The following is a 7836-nucleotide window of genomic DNA, read 5'->3' on the forward strand; positions in this document are numbered from 1 at the left end:
TCATCTCCAGGACTTGAATTTTGCCACTTACTGCAATTTTCTTCCCAACTCTGCAAACACAGTTTACATGCCTCGTTTGTCACCTCAGTCACACATTACCCTCCCATGTCCACTATTCAGGTTCCGAGACATTAAATAGTTTCAAATGCATTGGCATAGGTCATCATTTAAAAGTTCTACCTTTTTGTTAACAATGTTTTTTCAAAAATCGTTTGTCACTTATAAAATATTAATAAGTGAGATACCAGGCAATAAAGAGAAAATTTAAATAATCCTAGCACTGTGAGGGGTACATTCTCTAAAATCCTTTGTCACTTATAAAATATTAATAAGTGAGATACCAGGCAATAAAGAGAAAAGTTAAATAATCCTAGCACTTTGAGGGGTACATTCTCTGTACTAAAAGCAAGAATAAAAAATTTACGAAGAAATGAGAAAATGTGGAAAAGAAGTGCTAAGAATCCAACGTGGCATGAATCAGGGGTCTCTGACATTTCCATCTTCATCAAGGGGATTCTGTCAAGTAGTAAGTCAAACTCTTCATCAGTAATCTCCACACCAAACCTGAAACAAATAGCAGTTAGCATCAGTCACCCCCCAAGTTCACATTTGGGTCACCCATGCCCACAATACCCTAAGCATATGGCTGCCATTAAAGCTTTGTGACTGCTGCAGTCCTCAAGATCAAGAGCACCACGTGAATATCAGAGGTTAATCAGGGTTTTGATCGCTTCAGCTTTCTCAGAGAAAGAGATTCTACCACAGAATCCCTGCATTGGTGGAGCACAGAAATAGAAACACCGGCATGTTGAATTGTGTGTGATTGTCCTCTATAAAAAGTTATTCATTACACTAAAACACTGGTATTGCTTAAACAAGTTAACTCTGAAAAGCCTTTCAATTGGGCTGCTTAGCATGAAAGAAAAGGTAGAGAAAAAAAATGCCTTTCGAAAAACAGCTTCCTAATACTCTTGCAAAGCATTTCATAATGGCTTTAAAGACATTTTGCATACAAATATTTTAAAAGTGGCAGTGTTTATTCATCAGCAAGAAAGTGTTTTCATCTCTCAAGAACAATCAAAACATAATCCGTGAATCACTGGCATAAATAAGAATGACTTAAGCAATAATAATGAACAAGGCATTCATTCATCATTTTGCAAAGCTGATAAAACCCAGCTGACTTTTGGAAAAGAGGGGAATATATTTTCTTTTGACAACACAATGACAGAATAGCATCAAAAAGTCTCTTTTTCCATTTTCATTATTACTTCCTTAATAATTATAAAAAGGCAAAATATTTATATGATCTTCAGAGAAACCAGAGTATACTTTCTTAGTAATTATAAAACAACATATATACATCATCAACAACAATGCAACAAACAAAAATGGCTTTTTTTCCTAAGCTGCAAATAATTAAGTTATCACATATTTGTATTTCAGAAGTACTTGAATTTAAATAGCATCTCAGGGACTTTGCAGTTGGGTATCCTTTTTTTCATTTGTATAAAATTAGAAAAAAAAGGGTAATTTAATGTTATACCTGCACAGTGTTTATCCTACTCCCTTTTATTCTCTTTATCATTTCTTCACAATGAAGTTACCTGGACTAATGGAGAAATCCTTGGTATTTAGCATCAGAAATGAAAATTAATTCTCATGTTTGATTTGGATTTAAACTCTTAAACTCAGTACTTTAAAAGGAAACAAACATTCTGTATAGGCATATTGGGGGAAAAAAAGATTAAAAGTCAAGAAATCCGAATCTAGTTTATATCCACCATTCTACAGCTATGCAATCATGGAAAATCACTTAACTTTTACATTTCAGTTATAAAAGTGGTCTCAGTGGTCTGTGAGTGTTCTGTACCTTACTGAGTGGTTATGTGATAGTGAGATAATGATAACAAAAGTGCCTGGAAAAACATCGCATAAATATTGTGTATTACTATTTTTGATGTCGAAAACAGGTTAAAAAAGGCCTCCCAAACATACTAGAAAAGACTGTTCAAACCTAACAGTAACACAAGCCCTTTTTCTCAAGAGCCCGTCTTGGTGAGTGGCATATGGTTTAGTGGAGATAGCACGGGCTTCGGGTTAACTGGACCAACGTTTGAATCCCAGCTCTGTCATTTAGTAGCTGTGTGTGGCCTTGGGCAACTTCCTTAATTCCCTGAGCCTCAGTTTTCATTTGAATAACAAGAAAGGCTATTTTGAAAATCGATTAAGTAAATAAATATGCATATATTCTCTTTAATGTAAAATGTGTTTTCTTAACAGTGAAACTACCTTCACTGTATTGGATAAAATGAGGCTTTCTCTAACCACCAAAATTAGTCTCCCACCTCAGTGTCCAATCTCTATCTTATCACACTGCTATTATTATCTTATCTCTCTTACCACTATCTGAAATTATTTTATTGGTTTACTGACTACTTGGTTATTATCTGTCTTTTGTCTCCACTTCTCGTGTAAACTCCATGAAAACAGGTTTAGTGCAACTAGGGACTAAACACCAGTCATCTCCAGGACTTGACTTCATCATTTGCCTGTTCACCATTGTATCCCTAGAATCTGTAACAACAACCAGAAGGTACTCAATAAATATTTAATCAATGAACAAATGACTAACTCATTTCTACTGTAAGGGTATATGTACTTGAAAGAAGTAAGTATATGTACTTGAGAGAAGAGGAATTTTTATTATGTGAAATAAGGCATATGTTAATTATCTTGATTAAGCCATTACACAATGTATACATATTTCAAAACATGTTGTATATGATAAATACATACAATTTTATGTCAACTTAAAAAAGAATAAAGAAATAATAATAACATCAAAAGGAGCTTTTATGTATTTATTTGTATATATTCCTGGGGTACAAGTGCAATTTTGCTACATGGATATATTGCATTGTGGTGACGTCGGGGCCTTCAGTGCATCACTGGAACAACATACACTGTACCCACCAAGTAACACCCCATCCTCCACCCTGCCTCCCACCCCCTCAGCCCCCACCCTCTGAGTCTCCACTGTCCATCATTCCACATGCTACATCCATGTGTACACATTTTTTTAGCTCCCACTTATTAGTGAAAATGTGTGGTATTTGTCTTTCTGTGTCTGAGTTGTTTCACTTAAGCTAGTGGCCTCCAGGTTCATTCAGGTTGCTGCAAAAGACATGATTTCATTCTTTTTTTTAAGGCTGAATAATATTCCATTGTGTATATATACCATATTTTCTTTATCTAATCCTCTGTTGATGGACACTTAGGTTGATTTCATATCTTTATTATTGTGAATAGTGCTGCAATAAATATACCAGTAGAGAATGTGTGCTTTGAAGAGATTGAAAAAGGTTTGAAATAAGCACAGTGGAGAACGGAATACAGAGTTGACTAATAAAACATAGTGGGGATTGACAGGAAATACTAGGAATCCAGGTGAAGTTGGTGACAATGAATTTACAGTAATGTAAGTCTACTCAGTAGCATGATTTTCCCCAGCAGCACTAAGCAGCCTGGGTGCAGGTGAAGACAAGATGAGCAGTTGCGCACATCTAGGTTTGAGAATTTGTCAGATAGATGTGAATAAAAGACAACAAAGCAAGGGAGTGTAGAATACTGACCAAAAAATGACTCATGGAAAAATAGAATCTAAACTGTGCTCCAGCTTAGAGAGGGAAGAGAGAACATGTGTGCAGGGATAGAACTGGGAAACAGCAGGAGGGTCAGTGGACTAGAACAGATAGGAGATAATAGTCAGGAATGGGCTCAATTCATGATTTCTTAGGTGTAGTTATTTTGGATATCACAGTTCATCTCAGACTTCCAAGAGAGTTTACATTCTTAGTATCCCCCAAAGACCTCCTTCACTTAGAAGGTGAATATAATAGCAAAAACTAAAATTTACTGAGAATTTCATATGTTCTTATCACTATGCCAAGCATTTTACATGCATTGTCCCCATTTAACCCTACCAGTATCAATTATTATCATTCCTCACACTGTCTTAATAGTGTCACTGAGATCTCTGAGGTGACTGCGGGTGAAGAAAGTTAAAGGGAAACAGTCTGGAAATGGCACTAAAGAGCGAGGCAAATGAACAGCTTCCTCCTGAAAAAGGAAGTAATGTCCTGGGCAAAAAGCCAGTTTGTGTTTAAACTGCATTTAGAAGGGTGGAGGATGGAGAAGAGTTTGTGCATCATGGGTTGGGCATTCGGGAGGGCACAGTTGGAGGATTTTACAAGGGGAAGCATCAGAGTTTGGAAGAGTGAACAAGAAACCCAGATGAACATTAGGGTAAGAGAATTCTGAAAGTGTATATAGGCTAGACAACTGGGGGGCGGAGGTTACATTACAGGTAGTATAATAAGGAAAATTAGTATGAGGCCAGATGGATTAAGATTCTAAAAGAAACCTCAAACATAATCATCTAGGCCATATTTTTAGCTCATTACTCACTGTCTCTCTAGGTATAGGTAAGTAGTTTAAGTTTTCAGCTGTAATGATAATAGCAAACATTTATTGACTGCCTACTACATGTCAGATACATTACCTGTATTTATATAATCCTTACAACAACACTATGAGGTGAATGTACTATATATTATCTCCGTTGTACAGTGAAACCTTATATAGTTGTTACCTGGTAAAGCTTGAATCTGAACCTTGCCAACTGTCTCTGGAGCTCTCCAGATGACCATTTTATTATTCTCACTGCTCAAGCAGGGCTGCCATTTCTCTTCCTACAGTTCTCTTTACCATGTTGCACACTTTCTCTAGCAGAAAAAGGTCTCTCCACAATCCTTCCAGAGAAACTTAAATATTAATGTATAAGATTATGACGAAGTCAATACACTTAAAGCTAACCTTTAACACCATACTCTGTAAGTGGATTTTGAAATAAGGATAGTTCATCTCAGACTTTATCCAAGAGAGCTTACATTCTTAAGTATCCCAAAGACCTCCTTCACTTAGAAGGTCTTCTTAAGGCCTATATCTCAAAGACAGTATTGTAGGACAGATCCAGTGTGTTTAAGAAATTATCTGTCACACAATAAATTTGTTCTGCCCTCAGAGAGGAAACTAGCTTCTGATATTTCTCCCTAAGGACAAAAAAATAAGTTACTGTCAGGCTTACTTTAAATTCCATAACAGAAAACATATTGGGTTTTTAAAATTAGTTCCATACATTTTTCTGTCTGTATATAGCAAATAAACAAGCAAAGTAGCTTTCATAGATATAAAATAAGTAGTAGGAATCCCATTATAGAAACCCCCCTTTTCTGTTATTGAAGTCTCAAAATATCAAAGCATAGTATTTGTATATAGAATCCAAGAAGAAATAAAAAATAAATCATCTGGAAAAAAAAAACCCACAGTTGGATTCTTACTATCTTAATACTGATTTAGCAATCACACTTTGATTTTAGTAGGTGACATTTCCAAGGAATCTAAAAGTCTAAAAGACTTAAGTAGAAAAGATGGGGCCTTACATGTAATAAAGCTCCTTTATTTACTCCTACAGGTAACTACAATGGGAAGGCTTACAATTGAAGTGCTTATGTATTAATGACTTTAGACCTCTTCATTAAGGACTTTGTAATTTTCACTAAATGACATATTCTTCAAAAACAAAAAATCTATATTGGCTAAATATATTTTTCTAATTATGTGTTTTAGAAATAATATTATGTCTACTGATATAAATCCGGGTTTGTTTCATTGCATTTTAGCATTGGTTCTTCAACCAAATCCCTAAACAGAACCATCTATTTTCCTCAGAAATCTGTGTTTAATTGGATACTTAAATTATTTTAGTATGCAATTAAATCATGTGTAATATTCAAAAAGTATTTCAGGATGATATTCTTATCCTCTTTTTAAAAAGTACAATGTTTAGAGCTTGTTTTTAAAGACTTTAATTTCTTACATCGACATCTTTTCCAGTAGATTACTTTATCTTTAAAATACAGAGCAGGATATATAGTGCAGGAAAAACAGTATTTTTCTTCACTTCTGTTCTCGTTATTACTGTCAAAATCTTTAATACTATATTCCCTCAGGAAATATCTGGGTATTATTATAAAATAAGTTCTCAAGCTCTGGTAAAAATATCCTTAGCCTATACTTCAAAATGGAGAAATAATCCAGCCTTTAACTGATTTTCCAGGAATTTACTTTTCTAACATTAGACGTTAAAAGCACATTAAAAACAAACAAACAACAACAACAAAAACCTCTGATCAAACACAGGGTGATGATAAAAAACATTAATCCTGATCATAGATGCCAGATCTCTTGGTATATGACATACTCATTACCCATCCTGAGTAATACATCTTGTCTTTTCTCCATCTTGTACTCCAAAGTCAGATCCATGGGCTTGAAAGGCTCCAGAAGGGCCAGGTGGGGCTGGGCCTGAGATATGAGAATTGCTAGTGTGATCCTGGTATTATGAACCACAAGTGGCCCACCGTCATCCCAAATCCCCAGAGGACCTCCCAACTGAGAGGTCTCTCTTTTGAGCCATATCAGCTTGAGATCTCCCTTTCTCTTTTGCTCTCTTTCTCTTTCTTTCCCTACAACTGCCTTTCCTATATTGCACACTTATATTGTATCTCTCTCTTTCTCTCTCACTCTATATATAATATCTCTGTATCTACAGTATCTATCTCTCTATACATGGATGTGTTTTTCTTATCAGACTATCCTCAAAGAAAAGGATATTTGTCATCATAGAACAGTCATTTATTTATATTAACCAAAATAAACATAAGTGAAGGGCTTTGAATAATAATTTCAATGACTTTTTTAAAAAAGAATTTCTTATCATGAGTAATAAAGTGAGAAGTCCTGGGTTTGAGTCCTTAGTTCTGCTACTTACTCGATGTGAGGCTTTAGAAAGTCTCGTAAGCTCTCACAGATTGTTTCTTCATTTTTAAAATGTGCAGGATAATCACAATTAGGTTACCAATCAACAAGATTATTTCTAGATTCAAGCTTGTTAATGAACACATAGACTACTCTATAAATTCTAAATTCTTAATGTCACACATTCATAGTATCAACAATACAATTGGGTAAAGTTTGCATTCACTTCGACGCTGCGACTGAAAAAGGTAAATGGTTCGTTTCCTCACACTCCCTTTGCATTCCTTGTTCCTCCAGACACAGTGAAACTCGGTTTCTGCAGAATTTGATTTCATTTGAGTTACTGGGGAACAAAGCAATTAGACAATGAATAATAGCTCAAGACAGGCTAAAGCTGAAGATTTCTGCAAAAGAATGAAGAGGAAACGTTTTGATCCTGAGCAGATGTTCTCCCTAGATTGCTTAACCTGAGGTTGATTGACTTTTGGAAACGAGATTTGTTCCCAGGTGGGTAAGCCTTGGGGCCATAGGTTTTTCAGGATTTTGAAGGTCACATGGAATGCGAGGGGGTTAGGGAAATTTCCCAAGCATTTATGGGACCTGGGGGAATCTCACGTTGAAGAAGGTGGTTACCACACGCAAGCAAGCCCTTTTCCTGATGCAGGCGGTGGACAGCTCCCGTCTGAGCCTGCAAGTCTGCAGGGAGCTGCAGATGGCGGAGGGGCGCCCCGAGGCCTCCGGGAGAGCAGCTTGGGGAGCGGCAGCAGGGCACGCCGGGAAAGGCGCGAGGCACTCTGGGAAGGCAACCTAGGAAGGGTGGGGCCCTGGGGCCTTTTGAGGAGCTAAGTGGCCAAGGAGAGGTGCGTTTAGTTATCTCAGAAGTCCGTTGCCCTCGTGGTGTCCATTCTGTAACTGTTCTCACAAGACAAGACAGCCTGAGTTGTTTACAGCCAG

Source organism: Pan troglodytes, chromosome 3, assembly GCF_028858775.2.
Source record: "Pan troglodytes isolate AG18354 chromosome 3, NHGRI_mPanTro3-v2.0_pri, whole genome shotgun sequence".
Classification (NCBI taxonomy): domain Eukaryota; kingdom Metazoa; phylum Chordata; class Mammalia; order Primates; family Hominidae; genus Pan; species Pan troglodytes.